This window comes from Lissotriton helveticus, chromosome 4_1 (genome assembly GCF_964261635.1).
Source record: "Lissotriton helveticus chromosome 4_1, aLisHel1.1, whole genome shotgun sequence".
Taxonomy (NCBI): domain Eukaryota; kingdom Metazoa; phylum Chordata; class Amphibia; order Caudata; family Salamandridae; genus Lissotriton; species Lissotriton helveticus.
The window spans coordinates 1,300,920,820-1,300,939,263 of NC_136063.1; positions in this window are offsets into that span (position 1 = coordinate 1,300,920,820).

An 18,444-nucleotide genomic window follows, 5' to 3' on the forward strand; every position below is an offset into this window, starting at 1 on the left:
AATGGTACATCTTTGGGGAAACTGGTACTATGATCGCCATGAACACCAAAGAAGTTCCTTACATTTATATAATTGCACAGACCTCTCATCTAACCTGACTTTTTCTGAAGTATAACACTTTCTACACATTTGGTAAGGTATTTGTAACTTTTTTCAGTTAAGTTCAAGTTCAACACTTTATTCCGAAGATTTTCCATCCATAAACGTAACATGCATATAACAGTTGACATTTGATCCAGTTAAAAACATAAGTGAATATTAACAGAGGGGAAATTACACATACAAGCAAAATATTTAAGAATTAAAGTGCCTTTTGCCTTCACAATGTCTAAAATTGACCCACTTGTAAACATGTTTCATTGTCAGAAAATTAAGTAGAAGAAAAAAAGCATAGCTATGTACAACCCTGAGGGGCCGATTACGATGGCTGGCGGAACACCGTCCGTACCACCATGGCAATGTGAAAAGACCGCCCCTATGGCTCGCGGCGGCACCGCCGGTCCCATTCTGATTCACCGCGGGGAAAATACACCCGCCGCTGTCGTAATCCATGAAACACCGCCATGCACATGCGGAAAAGCTGAAACACCGTCCATGGCGGTCCTATTTGCCGTGGCAAACCCACAAACTGCCGATACAGCAGTGGAATTTCCACCAGTGCAATTATGACGGCACCGCAGAACCTGCGTAGCGACCGCGTGTTACCGACCGCCGCGAATGTCAATAATGATGAATGTGAGCCACGGAGACCGGACCACCGCGGTCCGACCACGGCAGTACTTCGGAAATAGTAAGGGCAGTCGACGGCTACTACAGCACAAAACTTACTATTGTGGAAGTGCAACTGGCTCAGCCAATAGAAACAAGTAACACATCCCATCAACAGATGCCCCTGGAACACATAAACTACAAATCCCAGCTCAACACCGACAACACATCTGACATGAATATTCACCTGAAAACACACCCACATAGCTGAGCATTAAATCAGGCCCTGCCTAATCCACATTCCCCATCAAAACTCCAGAAGCGAAGGGAGTTCAAACACAAACAAAAGACAAACCTCAACACATCACACAATCACAAACACACCCACACCCCACACATCATCACCCCCACCTGCAATTGCACTCACAACCACTCAGCACATCACACACCATGGCACAGAAAATGCCAAAATTCACTGATGGTGAGTTGTCAGTCATGGTGGATGAGATCATAAGAGTAGAGCCATACATCTTAGGAAGCAAGGTACAACAGACCCCAGCAGCCAGCCAAAGTCAAATGTGGCAAAGGATAGTGGACAGAGTCAATGCTGTAGGGAAAGTTCCACGCAACAGGAAGGAGATCAGGAAGAGGTGGAGTGACCTCAAGAGCAAGGTCAAGGAGAAGAACAGTTTACAAAAAAAGGGGAGGTACCCTACTATTCACAATAGGGACTGGGTAAGCACAAGAGCAAAGTCAAATATGTCCCAAATACATGAACACAGATATGTCATACAGATTTAAACAAGGAGCATCTTGCAAAAACACAACGCAATGAGATCAAACTAAACATTCATTATGTTAGCTAACATTGGAATAATACAACTAGACCCAAAATTTGATGTATCAAAAAATCACTTGTACAATTTATTTCATATGCAAAATTAAAATACAATTCATAAAATTCATAAATACATCATCAATTCATACACAGTTTTAAAAAAACAAAAGACAAATAATCCACGATATTAGAAAACCAAAGTCGAAGCAGCGTTTTGGTGATTTCAACTGATGTACACCTTCTTCAGGACAGTTTTCTTAATAATGGAGAATATTTGTATTATTATAACAACATACCCGAGTTGCTGACAATAACCATTCATAACTTTCTACAATTTACATCACATTATATCTCACTCCTTGAAATATCCCACCCTATGGTTATGCTACAACGTGCCAGTTTGTATTCTAATTCTATATAGGCACAAACATCTCTAGTCTCATATTTATTATTATACTTCATTTCTCCCATCCCACCAAGAACATTCAGCCCATGGGAGGAGAAGGTGCTGGGTATACTGCATCCGGAGAGTTGCACTGGAATTGAGGGTGGATTGGAGTCTGGTACATACCAACACAATACTGCCATAACACTGCAATGTAGCATCTTGCACAACTGTAAAGCAACGGTTCCTATTCCCAAATCTCCTCATGTCCCAAACACTCCCCCCAAACAGGTCTCACAGATCCCACATCAACTCACTCTCATTCAGCACAAATGTACCTAGCAGTATTTTAGTAATGGCACATGTACAGGCAGCCTACACTACAACTCCCACCAGGCCCCCTTGTCCCACAGCTGAGTAGGATGTAGCACTACCCCAGAAGTATGTAGCAGTCATTGCATTTGTCCACCTTCATCAAACAGGTAGGTAGCCATCTTGCCTGGGAGAGCTGTTCGGGGGAGGGAGGCCTCCCTGTCATGTTCGTGTACTCCAGCGATACTCTGCGGGACATAGGACGCCTGACTGTAAGTTGTAGTCTTCCTCCTATACATCCTTTAGCTGGCCCCTACCATTGCGCTTGTTGCAGGTGGACCTTGGATCTTTCCACCTCGATTCTACATGCAAACCCAGCGGTTGCTCTTTGTAGCAATCGCCCCGAGCATGCCCTTCGCATCTTCAGTCTTAATGCCAGGTCTCTGGTGCTGCATCATCAGGCCGTGTTTGACCTGATACAGGAAGAGGCCCCGGACATCGTGGCCATCACAGAGACGTGGCTGAAGGATGACGATGCGGCTATTACCAATCTGGCATTCCCCTCTGACTTTTCTGTCTTTACCCTTAATCGAACTACCAGGGCAGGGGGCATTGCTCTTGCCATGCGATCCAGTTTCACTTGTAGCTGGTCGGGTTTGACCATTGCGGGGTGTGAAAGTGCGGTGTTTAAGATTCTGGTCACCCCACATTTTTCACTCTCGGGGATGGTGGTCTATCGCCCCCCTGGTAGCGATGTGGCATTTAGAGCTGCCTTCCCCGACGTGGTCAGCTCCTTGGTGGTAGGTTGTTCCAACTTTTCCATCTTGGGAGACCTTAACTTACACTTCGATAAATCTAACATCCCTATGGTAAGCGGTATTCTTGCTGACTTGGAGGCCCTTCAGCTCGTGCAATTGGTTCGGCAGCCTACTCACACTGGTGGCCACACTTTAGATCCTTTTTTCACCAACTTGGCAGACGCTTCTGTCACCGCCGTTTCACCCCTTGGCTGGACGGACCACTCTTTGGTTGCCATCTGTACCCCCTTGCCGGGAAGGATTACTATTCCCCCTGCAAAGTTGGTCGCGAGGCGGCATTGGAGTAAATTACGACTGGAGGACTTACATCGTGTCCTCGCCGCGGAGCCATTAGAACCTTTTGTAACTGTTGACACAGGTTACGATAGGTTCTGCTCCTGGATCTCCAAGGCGCTTGACGCCCTTATTCCAATCACCGCTTGTAAGATCAGCTCTAGGGACTCAAGTCCGTGGTACGATGGCGCCTTACGTACACTCAAGGGTAGTTGTAGGAGAGCAGAGAGGGCTTGGCGGAAGGCGTACGATAACGGGAAAAAAGCTATTTATCTCGCTTCCGTCAAAATTTACCATCGGGCTGTTTGCCGAGCTCGGGCAGCCTATTACGCTGCTGAATTTGGCAACAGCTCCAACCCCTCTAAAACCATCTTCAAAGTGATGAAGGATCTTTTAGCAAAGCGAGCCTGTGCCCCGACGACTGGTTCCACCACTCACTGTGAGGCCCTTGCTCTGTTTTTTCTGGAAAAGGTCCAAAACATCTATAAGACGTTCCCCTTTACAGGGCCTCCAGTTGAGTCTCCGATTAACATCTATGGAGATACCATTTTGCACGTGCTGCCCCCGTTGACATCTGAGGGGTTCGACCTCCTGGCTCAGCAGGTTAAATCGGGGTCCCCCGCTGATCCGCTCAGATCGACTCTTTTTAGAGATCAGTTGTTCGTGGGACGGGCCGTGGTACACTCCTTGATTAACATCTCGTTGGAGTCCGGCACGGTACCCGCTAGCTGGAAGCGGGCGGTGGTTTCTCCCATTTTAAAGAAACCCTTTCTGGACCCAGATAAACCTGAAAACTATCGGCCTATCTCCTTGCTCCCGTGGCCGACCAAAGTGTTGGAGGCCCATGTCAACAAAGTTCTTTCGGCCCTACTTATCCATGCTAATATCTTGGACCCCACCCAGAACGGGTTCCGTGCTGGTCACAGCACGGAGACCGCCCTTCTCTCCATGGCTGAACATCTTCGCACGGTGATGGATGCGGGGCAGACAGCGGCGCTCGTTTTATTAGATCTGAGCGCCGCGTTTGATACTGTCTCGCATCCCATCCTGTTGCATCGCCTGGAGGAGATTGGGCTGGGCGGCCCTGCCCTCCAGTGGTTCCGGTCCTTCCTAGACGATCGTTTCTTTAGCGTTGCTGTGCCACCGTTCCAGTCCCAATTCCATCCTTTGAAACAGGGGGTGCCGCAAGGTTCCTCGCTGAGTCCCACGTTGTTTAATCTATACGTGAGACCGCTGGCTGAGGTCGTCAAGCAATGGGACATGACCATAGTCTCATATGCCGATACGACACTCAGCTAGCGGTTACGATCAGCGGGGATGCGGACCGGGATGCCCCCAGGTTTCAGAGTGTACTTAGGGCGGTGGCGAGCTGGATGAAGAACAACTGTCTCCAGCTCAACGCAAAGAAAACGGAGATCATGATCGTCGCCAGGAGGTCGGAACTATGGGGGGACAGGTGGTGGCCTGCTGAGCTGGGGCCGGCCCCCCTTCCGGTCACTGAATTAAAGAACTTAGGAGTATGGATGGACCCCTCTCTCAGTTTTGTGGGCCATTCGAAGAAAACCGCGGCCTGTTGTTTTGGCATCTTACGGTCGCTGCGTCCCGTCCTGAAGTTCTTTGACCATCGCACCAGGCAGCTGATAGTCCAGGCTACAGTGTTATCTCGCCTGGACTATGCTAGCTCTCTCCTGGTAGGGTCCAATCTGGCTGAGGTTACCCGCCTCCAACGCCTTCAGAATGCCGCGGCGAGAGCCATTGTTGGCTTACCTCGAACTTGTTCCGTCTCCGGCACATTGAGATCATTGCATTGGTTGCCTATCAGGGCAAGAATCCAGTTTAAAGTGCTGTGTTTGGCTTTCAGGATTTTGAGGGGTGGGGGTCCTCAAATTCTTGCGGACCTTCTGTCCTGGTATGTGCCTACCCGGTCCCTGAGATCTCTGGGCCAAGCACTTACTGTGATCCCCCGATACAGGTTGTGTCGGGTCGGTGGCCGATCCTTCCGGGTTAGAGCGGCCGAACTTTGGAATTCTCTTCCAGTAGAGATGCGGCTGCTAGATGATCTTTTAGCTTTCCGTAAAGCTTTAAAAACTTTTTTGTTTTAATAAATTAGCTCTTTGTCTCTCCTTCTGTTGTGTTCCCTGTAGGTGTTGCATATTACCTGCCATGCGCCAGGACGCCCCTTAGCTGGGGCAGCTGTGCGCAATACAAAAGTATGTAACATAACATAACATTACTACTCCCACCATGCCCCCTGTCCCACCCCTAAGCAGATGTAGAAACCCCACCCCACCCAGAAGCACCTGGAAGCCATTGCACAGTTCACCTTCACCAAACAGGTAGGTAGCCATCTTGCCTGGGAGGGCTGTATGGTTGGGGGGAGGTCTGTCCCAGCACTCCCACCATTGCCCCTGTCCCACAGCCTAGCAAGATGGAGCACTCCCTCCCACCCCACCTAGGAGCACCTGGAAGCCATTGCACACTTCACCTTAACCAAACAGGTAGGTAGCCATCTTGTATGGGAGGGCTGTTTGGGGGGAGGGAGGCCTGAATTACTACTCTTACCATGCCCTCTGTCCCACCCCTAAGCAGGAATTAGCACCCCACCCCACCCAGAAGCACTTGGTAGCCATTGCATCACCCTCATTAAACCTACAGGTAGGTGACCATCTTGCCTGGGAGGGCTATCTTGTGTTGGGGGGCCTGCACTACAAATGGTTGACACAGTCATTCAGGTACAACACATCTTTTACACTGTGTTACATGTGTTGCTCACTCACAGACTGTGTCACCGATTGATGCGGATCACTGACATAATATCGACCTCAAAAATATCGAGATACCAAAATATCGAGGATAAAATATCGAGGGACAAAATATCGACTGCCTATCTTCAAACAGGTAAGTACTAAAATATCGACTCCAAAATATCGACTTACAATAATATAGACTGTCAAAATATCGATTTTTTTAAATGTCTTAAAATTAAGTTAAAAATAATATACATAAATATATTTAATATAAACTTAGAAATAATTATTAAATAAATGTAATATTAATAAATAATTAATATAAATTAAAAAATTATATCACCAAAAATAATATATATATATATATATATATATATATATATATATATATATATATATATATATATATATATATATATATATATATATAACATATTATTAAATAAACATATTAATATAATATAACTTAATTTAATTTAATTTCATTAAATTAATTTAATTTAAATTTAATTTTACTTTATTTTTACACTGTACCCCTGTACCCCAAAAACCCCAAACTGACCCTGAACCCTAAAAATGCCCCTTTACCCAAACACTAAAAACTAACCCTGAACCCTAGAAATACCCCTTTATCCAAAAACTAAAAACTGACCCTGAACCCTAAAAATACCCCTTTACCCAAAAACTGAAAACTGACCCTGAACCCTAAAAATACCCCTTTACCCAAAAACTAAAAACTGACCCTGAACCCTAAAAATACCCCTTTACCCAAAAACTAAAAACTGACCCTGAACCCTAAAAATACCCCTTTACCCAAAAACTAAAAACTGACCCTGAACCCTAAAAATACCCCTTTACCCAAAAACTAAAAACTGACCCTGAACCCTAAAAATACCCCTTTACCCAAAAACTAAAAACGGACCCTGAACCCTAAAAATACCCCTTTACCCAAAAACTGAAAACTGACCCTGAACCCTAAAAATACCCCTTTACCCAAAAACTAAAAACTGACCCTGAACCCTAAAAATACCCCTTTACCCAAAAACTAAAAACAGACCCTGAACACTAAAAATACCCCTTTACCCAAAAACTAAAAACTGACCCTGAACACTAAAAATACCCCTTTACCCAAAAACTAAAAACTGACGCTGAACCCTAAAAATACCCCTTTACCCAAAAACCCAAAACTGACCCTGAACCCTAAAAATACCCCTTTACCCAAAAACCCAAAACTGACCCTGAACCCTAAAAATACCCCTTTACCCAAAAACCCCAAACTTAAATTTAATTTCCAAAACCAATTACTTTTATTTACGAAGTAAATTTTATTTAATGGTCAATTATTAATTAATTAACATATTTAATTAATTAACATATTTAATTAGTTATTATTAAATTACTCCCCACCCTATCCCCCTATAAACTCACAACCCACTACAGAAATTAATTTACTAATTATTATTTATTTATTCTTTAAATATTTATAATTACCAATTATATTTTAATTATTTACCAAATAATAATTAATTAACAAATATTATTAATTTACATATTTAATTAATTAAATTTAAATTACTTCCCACCCTATTCCCCTATAAACCCACAACCCGCTACAGAAAATATTTTACAAAAATATAATTATTGATCAATTAATCAATTATTATTAATTACCAATTATATTTTAATTAATTAACAATTAATAATTAATTAACAATTACTATTATATTACAGATTTAATTAATTATATTTAAATTACTTCCCACCCTATTCCCCTATAAACCCACAACCCTCTACAGAATAATATTACACAAAAAATTAAAAATATTATTAACTTACCTTAAATTCGATATTTTTGTTGTCTATATTATGTCTAGTCGATATTATGTCCATTCTATATTTTTGATTCGATATTATGTCCATTTTAGTCGATATTTTTGTTGTCTATATTATGTCTAGTCGATATTATGTCCATTCTATATTTTTTACTCGATATTCTGTCCAGTCGAAATAAACAACTCGATATTATGACTGCACACCGATTGATGCCTACTACACATAGCTTTCAGTGCTGCCATTGTGCCTTGGTAGGTGATGGGCATGTCCTGTGTCCTGCATCATACATACATATGTATGTAGTGATGGCATGCAAATGTACAATGTGTAATGCTGTATGTTCTCTGATGAGGATGTTGATTTTTAGTTTCGCATGCATTTCCGTTCTCATGTACTCAAAAACGTTGTGAATGCACACAGGGGGTCTGATACTTCCTTTTCTTGTCTCAAAATGCCTGCAGTTGAAGGTCAACCAATGTAAGGCCGCATGGAAGGACATTGCATGAAAGGTGCAGGCCCTCGGTATATCCAACAGACGGCACGCACACTGCCATAAGAGGTGGAACGACATCTCTCGTCTCAGCAAGACCGTGGGAGAGATGACATTGGGGCTGGCACCTCGCACAGGCAGGCTTGCGCGACGGACCCTGACTCCTATTATGTCCCACATCTTGGCTGTGACACATTCAGAACTGTATGGACGTCTGAGAGACCATCAGCAGGATATATGTGGTGAGTATTCTGAGAAGGGTGACTTCGTGTGTGACTGACTGACTGCATGAAGGGCATCCCCCAGCCACTTCTGTTGTAGTTGATGTGTCAATTCCGACTAGATTACTACTCAGTGGCCTATGTGTGAAGTACAGGTGTCTTGTTACTTCCATGGATGTGAATCCACATGTTTAAGGTACAATGGCACTTGATGTTGCGTCTTGACATGTGCGATAATTACATGTTGTGCATTGGGGGTGTTAACAAGATCAGCAGGCAGTCTACAGCAGTGTGCAACATGTAAGTGTGCATTTCAAGATCTATCCCTTGCAGCACTTTGAAATGGTGTGACCTATACTTCTTTCACCAAGTTGCAAAGGTTTTTGTGATTACTTGCACTATTTGAGATGCATTATTAGCACTGGTAGAATGTAAGACAAAATTCCAACTATTAGTGTTGTCTCCTTACAGTGACTGCATATGTGACAGGTGCAACAGGCTGTGTTGTATGCCTCCATCACATACAGGCACATGGGTTTGCCTACAGGGATGTCCATGTTGGGTTCATAGGGAGCATGGCCCGGATGTTTTCCTGTGTGTACGTCACATGGGACCTTGCTGTGAACAATGCATTTTTGCATCAGGCTCTGTACCTACCATTGTTGTTCCAAACGCACACTGCACAGGGTGTTGTGCAACATGGTGGTGTCATTATGTACTTTGGTGTTGTGCATGCATTCGTTCTTTGTGTCTCTGCACCGTACTAAACCTATGCCTCTGTCCATTGCATAATCTACTGAGTGCACAGGAGGTAATGAGACAGACACCAGTGCTGAAGCGTCTAGCATGCATGAGTCACATGAGGTCACAGACACAGAGGTGTCCAGTGCATCTGAGAGGGACTAGAGTGTCCATGAGGAATCGCACCCAGAGTGCCCAACATCTACATCTGATGACTCTAGTGGGGAGTCCACAGCAATGGTGGCCACAGGGAGTGACAATGCAGAATCTACATCCACAACACATTGGTCAGTGCCCACCATCCCACCTACTACCACTAGTGCATTACGTGCACGCAGGGCTGTCAAGGGTAGAGTCGCATTCACCCCAGGCACTGCTGCCCTTGCCACAGTGTCCCTCAGTGTTGAGGCAGTAGACCTCTTGCGGCAGTTGTGCGTGGGGCAGACAGCTCTACTAAATGCATACCAGGGTCAGGACAAGAAGTGGGGACAAGTTCTGGCATTCATGGAGGGTATTCATTCGGATGTGGGTAGGCTACACAGGACTCTCCAGGGTTTGTCCTCAACCGTGACTGCTACCATTCAGCTGTCCTGGCCTCATAGTCCGGCTCCTGTACCTTCAACAAGCTCCCTGTCAGTGGCAACACCTGTGGAGAGTGTAGACACAACAGACCCCTCACGTCCCAAGTTGGTGAGATGCAGCCCACAACTGCACCACCCCAAGCGTGGCAGACCACAAACACCAGCCCCTAAACTGGACACAGGCAGAGAGGGAGACAAAGAAACAAGCCCTTCAGATGAGACTCTGGGGCATCAGGCACAGAAGCAGGCATCTAGCTTACGTTCCAAAACATCACACCCAGCACAGGACCCTCCCATCCAGAAAACTGCTGCTAAAGACACAAAGTCAGTTGCGATTCCTGCTGTGGTGCAGGTGCCAGGGAAGGCAAAGCAACAACAGATCCCTAAGACACCCGCACCACAAACCTCCACTCCCACCAACACCCCTGTGAAGCGTAGTCAGGCGAGCAATGTTTGTGGAGCAACAGGACTACAGGGGATGGGGAGTAAAAGTTAGGCCAAACACCAATGATAAAACCAAATCCGTCAAATCCCCACAGGGACACATGCCTGCACTTGTGACACCTTTGTCAGAGAGTGTATCTGTTGTGCCCACATCACTTCCCAGTCAGCCCAAGACATTTCTGAAATATTGCATCCCTAAGAAGTGTAGATTCAGCCCTCCACATTCTCTCTCACCCACACTGTCTCACAGCAGCTTATGCACGCCTCCATGTGCCACCATGCCACCCGGGTCATTCAGCCCTCCGCATGGCATAGCCACTACTGCCTCTGCTGGTCCTCAGTCACCTAGGTCAGGTCCTACCACTGGACTGGACACTCTGCCACCTCAAAGTCCAGAAGACAGGCAGGTCTGTTGCCATATTCCCCATATTCCCATCTCTCCCACAGCTTTGCCTGGACTGAGCTCTGGTATCACCGTAGCATTTGGATCCACATGTCAGTGCACTGTGTGGCAGATTCACTGAGTACATACTCATGCACATATGTGCATTGTTTGAACTATGGACTGGACAATGTAATTTCCTTTATTAGCAATATGATGGCTATCATGTTATTTTGCAATAAAAAGTGTTACTCCTGTTGTACACGTCATTGGTGCACTTGCTGGACTAAACAGTTTTATGGGTGTACATGGATCAATGTGCAACATGCTCTGCATGGCACTTCCACATTGATATTTCATAGGATAAGTTTGTAACAGTTTGACTGACGTAACATTCACTTTAGTTAAGATCAACTATGTGGCTTTGGAGTGCAATTATGCTTGTTTGTGTTGATGTACTCTTACACTCATCATATCACCCTGAGATTCCTTCTATTGTACACATGTGATGTTTGGAGGCTATGCCACGACCAAGGTGTATTGTACACACAGTGTAATATTCGGGGCGACCATGGTTGGTGTTATCTATGTGATGGGTTTGGATGTGTGAACATTAGTGGGTGTGTTGTTATCTTGTGTAGGCTTGTCTGCATACTCACATTGGGTATATTTGTATGTGCACACTTGAGTAGTCAGACTGTGTGCTTGGCCTGTCCTTGTCAGTATTGTTTATGTGTATGTGGCACTTACTTAAATAGATACATGTATGATCCTGGTATGCATTGCCTGTTTCTTTATTTGGTCTGACAAATGCCTCCAATTGTTTGCACAAGTATGATTTTGATGTTGTGCAGTGTGTCCTTGCACTCCTTGTGGACACATTCATGTTTATGCTGTCACTTGAGAGTGTGCAGAGTGTGTGACTGCAAAGTGTGAGTGGTGTATTGTTGTTGAGGCATGTGTGTCATGTAATCGTGAGCTACTTGTGCTGTCCTACTCAGCCAGACTGACATTTTGGTGGATTTTTCACCTGCCTTGCTGTGACTTGTCTGGTTTCCTTTGCTGGTGCAGTGTTTACTGTGTGTATTCATGGCATCCCCTATGTCTGGTTATGATGTGTGCAGTTTGTGCATGGCTGGTTGGTGTGTTTTTGGATGTACAATCATCATCTGTGCAATCATGATTTGTACACCACTTCAGCCGCATGTGTTCCACCCCATGCCTTCACAATGCGTGACCCTCACCAGCACTTCATGGTGTGGAGTGTTGCTGTGAGTAGCTGCTGGGTGTACTGGTCCTATGTGCCACTCACAACACTTTAACATGCATATGGATGTCATTGTAAGGTACCTGCTGCAGGCATGGTTGCACATGTGCAGTGTATGTCTTTCTACAGCACATTGCTCTGGTGAAGTTGTATGCATCTGTGTTTTGCTTTGTTGTTCCGCTGTGGTTGTGGTCACTGCTGTATGTGTGTTTGAAGAGCTACAGTTGCACTGGCCGTGTGTGTTGTGATGTGTGTAGTATGATGACTTGTATTGTGTATCCACATGCTGGGGCAATCAGAGATGTGTGATTGTGTTTTCTTTTTTGTTGCCAGGCTGCTTACTGGGCATGCAGTGCTGTCAGTGTTTTGTATCCACTAGGTTTGCTGCCACATCAGGCACATCAATTGGTGTTCATGTATTTGTGATGGTCACATGTAAGTATGTGCTTTTGCTCACTGCTGTGTGTTCGATCAACACAATTTGGACTTATTTTGTACATGCATTGTGTGGTGTATTGACAACTACTGTTGACTCTGCCTGTCATGTGGTTCAACAACGATTACCTGTGTGGCACCTGTATGCTGATGGGCTTTGGTCCCTGACACTCACCTTGCCACTATCAGGGAGGGGGGCTAACAGCAGGGGCACATGTGTGGCACCTGTATGCTGGTGGGATTTGGGCCCTGACACACACCTTTCCACTATCAGGGAGGGGGGCTGACACCAGGGGCACATGTGTGGCACCTGTATGCTGGTCTATGCTGGTGGGCTTTGGGCCCTGACTCTCACCTTGCCACTATCAGGGAGGGGGGCTGACACCAGGGGCACATGTGTGGCACCTGTATGCTGGTGGGCTTTGGGCCCAGACATTCAGGAGAAGCGTGGCTCAGTGGTTAGAGGCGGCAGACCGGAAGCTGAGATCAGCCGTGGACCAGGGTTCGATTCCCCGCCTCGGCGGGTCTCGGGCTAAAAAAAAATAATAATTCCACGGACTCGACAATTCTCGCTCCGGTGCCTACTCGACTCACGGGGTCACACTCTGCGACTCTGGGCAATAGCTTGCTTAATCTCCAATACGGCCACTCGCGGCGGGATGCCTGGCTTTCACCTTGTGGATACCATGCCGGGGTATCTCACAGGGGAATACCAGGACGGGTTCCCTAAGCAAGCGCCTTGAGACCTTCGTGTGATTCGTGCGCTATATAAATCGAAATACATTTACATTTACATTCACCTTGCCACTATCAGGGAGGGGGCTGACACCAGGGGCGCCTGTATGCTGGTGTGTTTTGGGCCCTGACACTAACCTTGCCTCTATCAGGGAGGGTGGCTGACACGAGGGGAACATGTGTGGCACCTGTATGCTGGTGGGTTTTGGGCCCTGACACTCACCATGCCACTATCAGGGAGGGGGGCTGACACCAGGGGCACATGTGTGGCACCTGTATGCTGGTGGGCTTTGGGCCCTGACACTCACCTTGCCACTATCAGGTAGGGGGACTGACACCAGGGGCACATGTGTGGGACCTGTATGCTGGTGGGCTTTGGGCCCTGACACTCACCTTGCCACTATCAGGGAGGGGGCCTGACACCAGGGGCACATGTATGCTGGTGGGCTTTTGGCCATGACACTCACCTTGCCACTATCAGGTAGGGGGACTGACACCAGGGGCACATGTGTGGGACCTGTATGCTGGTGGGCTTTGGGCCCTGACACTCACCTTGCCACTATCAGGGAGGGGGCTGACACCAGGGGCACCTGTATGCCGGTGGGCTTTGGGCCTTGACACTCAACTTGCCACTATCAGGGAGGGGGGCTGAAACCAGGGGCACATGTGTGACACCTGTATGCTGGTGGGCTTTGGGCCCTGACACTCAGCTTGCCACTTTCAGGGAGGGGGGCTGAAACCAGGGGCACATGTGTGGCAAGTCAATACAGGTGTTGGTTTGCCACATTATACCTATGACCTGGTTGCCAGACATCACTTTCCATGATTGTCAGAGGGGCACACATTTGTATGTGGTGCAGGTTGTGATGGTAGTTCCTGTGATTGTATCAGGAAAAGACCGCTGCTACCAATGGGGGCACGCTATTTAGTTTGGGCTCAGGTCCCACTCAATCCTTACACCCTCACTGACACTGCGCATGTGTGGTGCTGGCCATGCCTACTGGGTTGTGTGGATGTTTTCCCGCGTCCTCAGCGCTGCGGTGACGTGATGGGGAGATGGCGGTGCTTACTTTGTTGATGGATTGTACGGGTGCGTAGCAGTGTTTTCACGACTAGCGGAGCCTTGCAATGACACAGGTGAATATGGTCCTGTGCCCACCAGGATGTCTGGAGTGGACAGGAAGACATTTGCAGGTCAGGTGTTGTGTGTTGATGTTGTCTGCGGATATGTGTCATTGACGTACCTGCGGCGTTGTGCATGGCGGCGGCGTCTTTGTAGTACCTGTAGGGCAGGATCCATTGCAGTAGCGACCGCGTGGAACACTCTGGGATTCCCGTTTGGCTCCACTGTGTTGCTTCCGCCGTGTTTCGATGGGTGGTTTCTCCGTTGCGGTCCGATTACCTATTTGAGGCATTGTAATTGTAGGGCGGTCTCACGTCATTCCGTCTGGCGGTCTCTCGCTATTGGCTACGTCCACCCTCGTTGCTGTACTAAACTACTGGAGGAACTGGATTTTACACGGTGGACGGAAATTGGCCTATGTCTGCCCATCGTAATGTGACGGTCAGGGATTCGCGCCCGTGGTTGGCAAAACTACACCCGCCAGGCCAGCGGAAGGCCACACCGGCCCGGCGGTGGCGGACCGCCCACCATTGTGATCGGCCCCTAAGTATCAAAAAGTATAGTTACAGATAACAGCAAATTGTTAGAAGAATAAAGTCCCACGTGCCCTCACAACATATTTTAAGAATGAACCTACATGTAAACATGTTTCAGTGTTGGTCAATTGACTAACAGATAAAACATAGCTCTACGCTGACTGATATCATGGTATTTCCTTTTAAAAAGCGGGATCAAGAATAACCTTGTATAAACGGCATAACATTTTCAAGACAGTAAGAAATGTGACTTGGTTTGGCCCGACTTGTTATTACATGGACAGGGAATAACAACAAGGTTTGTCTGGTACCCAAGCAGAAAGCACAGTAAGTATTTGGCTGTGTCAACTCGAAAACTAAATAGCAAAGACCACTCTCATCTCCCGCAAGGCTGTTCTAAGTAGACGGGAGATGTCATCAAGACATTAAAAGACAAATATGCGATAATCATCAGTTTCCCTGCTGCGCTTTTGAGGTGACTTTCCTGCGCTAGTTCATAAAATGCTACGGGTACTTCCTTTTCATTAAAAGTAAGACATAAATCTTTCTCTGTAAAGGCCCTTTGCATACCAATTTTTTCTAGTTCTGATTTAATGAATGCCAACCACTGAATTCAGAGGCCATTTTCACAAGAGAGGCAGTCATTTAATATATCTCTCGCAAGTACTGCCTTCTCGTTGCTTCAAATAGATAGGCAAAATAAAAAAGGCCTCACTCTAATAAAATCATATATATATATTAGATTCAACTCTTTATGGCAAATAATATGGGAGGCTGAAATTAGTACTCTGAGGATTCTTCTGCAGAACCTGTTTTCTTCCCCTTGTAGGGCTTTGAAGTTTAGGGGAGGCAGAATAATGAACCAATAGCATTTGAGAACTGCGTTGTACGGTGTGCAATACTAGGTGACTAACCTTCAGAGGCAGAGAACGTGACTTCCAGATATGGAAAGTCTTAACACTGGTTAGGAAGTTTTCACCTACTTGCATGCTAGGCAGTTCAGTTCAGTTCAAAGAACTTTATTCGGTTAAAACAAATAACCATAAAAGTAACAAACATACAAACAATTTACATTAATTACAATAATTACAGCTCATAATTATTAGTGCAAAGAGGGAGATCAAATAGACAGTTACACAATGAAGTAAAATTTAAGCCATTTCAGTTATCATTTGTTTTCGTGATTTAAAAACACTCTTTAGAAAATTTAAAACCACAGTTACAGTTAAAACCATATCCATTCTCTGTAACTCTAAAAAAGCCGGGCGGCATCTGGTAAAATTCATTTCTTTTAAAAAAGGGATAATAATTTTCCTGCGATAGGCACCATAGAGTCTGCAGAAAAATAAAATGTGGATATCTGATTGAATTGACAACCCGTCACATGGACAAGTGGGCAACATACGATTCCATAAGTTCATACTAGGGAAGGACACCAGTCTAAAAAACATACAAAATCTAAAACGAGTTAAAAGAAAGCGATCATAGTTTGACATGGGCAAGGATAAATATGGCTGTACAGAGTTAGTCTCACAGACAGTAGGAAGGTGGGAATGTACTGATTGTTTCAAGGTTTCAGTTCTCTTCCTCTTAGCCTCAAGATGGTCCAGGCAGAGGGTTTTTAGTGTCTTCCTAGGAATGCTACCCAATGAAGATGGATCCAAATAATAAGAGTAGCATCCAATCTCAGACAAGAAACACTTTACATATCCCAACCATTCAACTCTATGCACGTGATCCAAACTGAGGATGTTCTGTAACAAGGCCCGATTCATAACACATTCATTTGTGGTCCATACCCTGTGCCACAATAGGATAGGTTGAATTTTAATAATGTCTGTTATGTAAGGTTGGCCGAGTTCTGCATGACAGTTGAAAGTTGCTGCACATTGTGGGACAGCGAGGACTTCCCTCAGGAATTTATTTTCCACCACCTGGATTGGATCAACATTTGCATACCCCCACAAGCCTGAACCATAGGTGGCAACAGATATACATGTTGCTCTATATATGGTTAACATTTCTTTTATCGGTTTCGTGCCCAGTTTTCTGACAAAATTCTTTAAGGCCATGATCGTTTTCGTAAATAAAAGGGTTCTAGCCTTAATGGCACTTGTCCAAGAGCCTAACTCATGGAATAAAATACCCAAATAAGAAAAGGTTGGGGTATTATCTAACGGCACATTGTTTAAAAACATCCGTTTCATGGGTTTGCCTAGTTTAGGGCCGCAGTTCATAGTAAATGTTTTGCTACAGTTTACTCGTAAGTCTAAATTCAGCATAAAATTCTCAAAACTAACTACTAGTTTTTGTAGAGCCCGGGGAGTACGAGCCATGAGTACGGCATCATCTGCATACAAGAGTGCAGGGATTGCCCTCCTCCCCACCCTGGGCATATCTCCGCACTCCTGCAGCAGGTGGTGCTCAAGCCCATTAATATAAAGAAGAAATAAAAAAGGTGCTAGAACGCAACCTTGTCGCACTCCCCGACCCACGCTGAATTGTCTGGAGCATTCGCCCCCCCTACCGTAGCGAACAGAAGCTGTGGCTCCTCTATAGAGATCCCTCAGAAAACAGATTATAATGTTATCCACACCCAATCCTTTCATTATTGCCCACAGTTTGGTATGTGATACGCAGTCGAACGCAGATGAAAGATCTACAAAAGTAAGGTACAGGCGTTCTGATTTTATCCTTATATATTTATGCTGCAGTAACATTAAATTTAAGCCTTGCTCAATTGTGCCAATCCCTTTTTGAAAACCAAATTGCAAATCACTCATGATTTCATTTTCCTCCGCCCAGCTTTGGAGTCTTGCCAGCACTATACGTCCCAGAATTTTTATTGATGAGTCAAGAAGGGAGATTGGCCTGTAACAGGCACAGCTGTTTCTGTCCCCCTTCTTGTAAATTGGGACGATGATGGATTTAAACCAAGATTCTTTTAAGCCCCCAGATAGAGCCGCATTAAAAAGTTGAACCAACATTGGGCCCCAGATTTCAGTGTCTGCTTTAAATAGGTCCGCTGGAATCCCATCAGGCCCGGCTGCCTTGCCACCTTTAGTTGCCCTCAAAGCAAGTAGTACCTCTTCCAGTGTCACAACCAAATTCGAACTTGGATGTGAATCCGGGCTAATGTGGGAACCTCCGCCATGGGTATCATCCTGTGCCTTATAAAGATCAGAGAAATGATCTACCCAATTATCTTCATTTATTGCGATCTCAATTCGCGCCGTATGGGTTTCATAGGGGAAAGGGGTATTAATTACCTTCCAGAATACAGCGGGATTTTTTGTTTTTGAGGCCTCGCAAAGTGAGTCTAGTGCTTCCTTATTTAGCGCGGATTTCCTTAGTTTCAGGGCCTGATTGTACGCAGACCTGCATACTCTTATTTCACCTTTATCCCTGGGGCTTCTATGTACTGCCTGTTTTAAATTTTTCAGGGCCCTAGTACATGCGTTATTAAACCAATTTTTAGATCCTTTACCCCTACGTTTCGCCTCCACCCTTAGGCTACTTTTTATATTTGTGGCAATTATAGTAAAATGATCAATTATTTGGTCGTTATTAGAGTT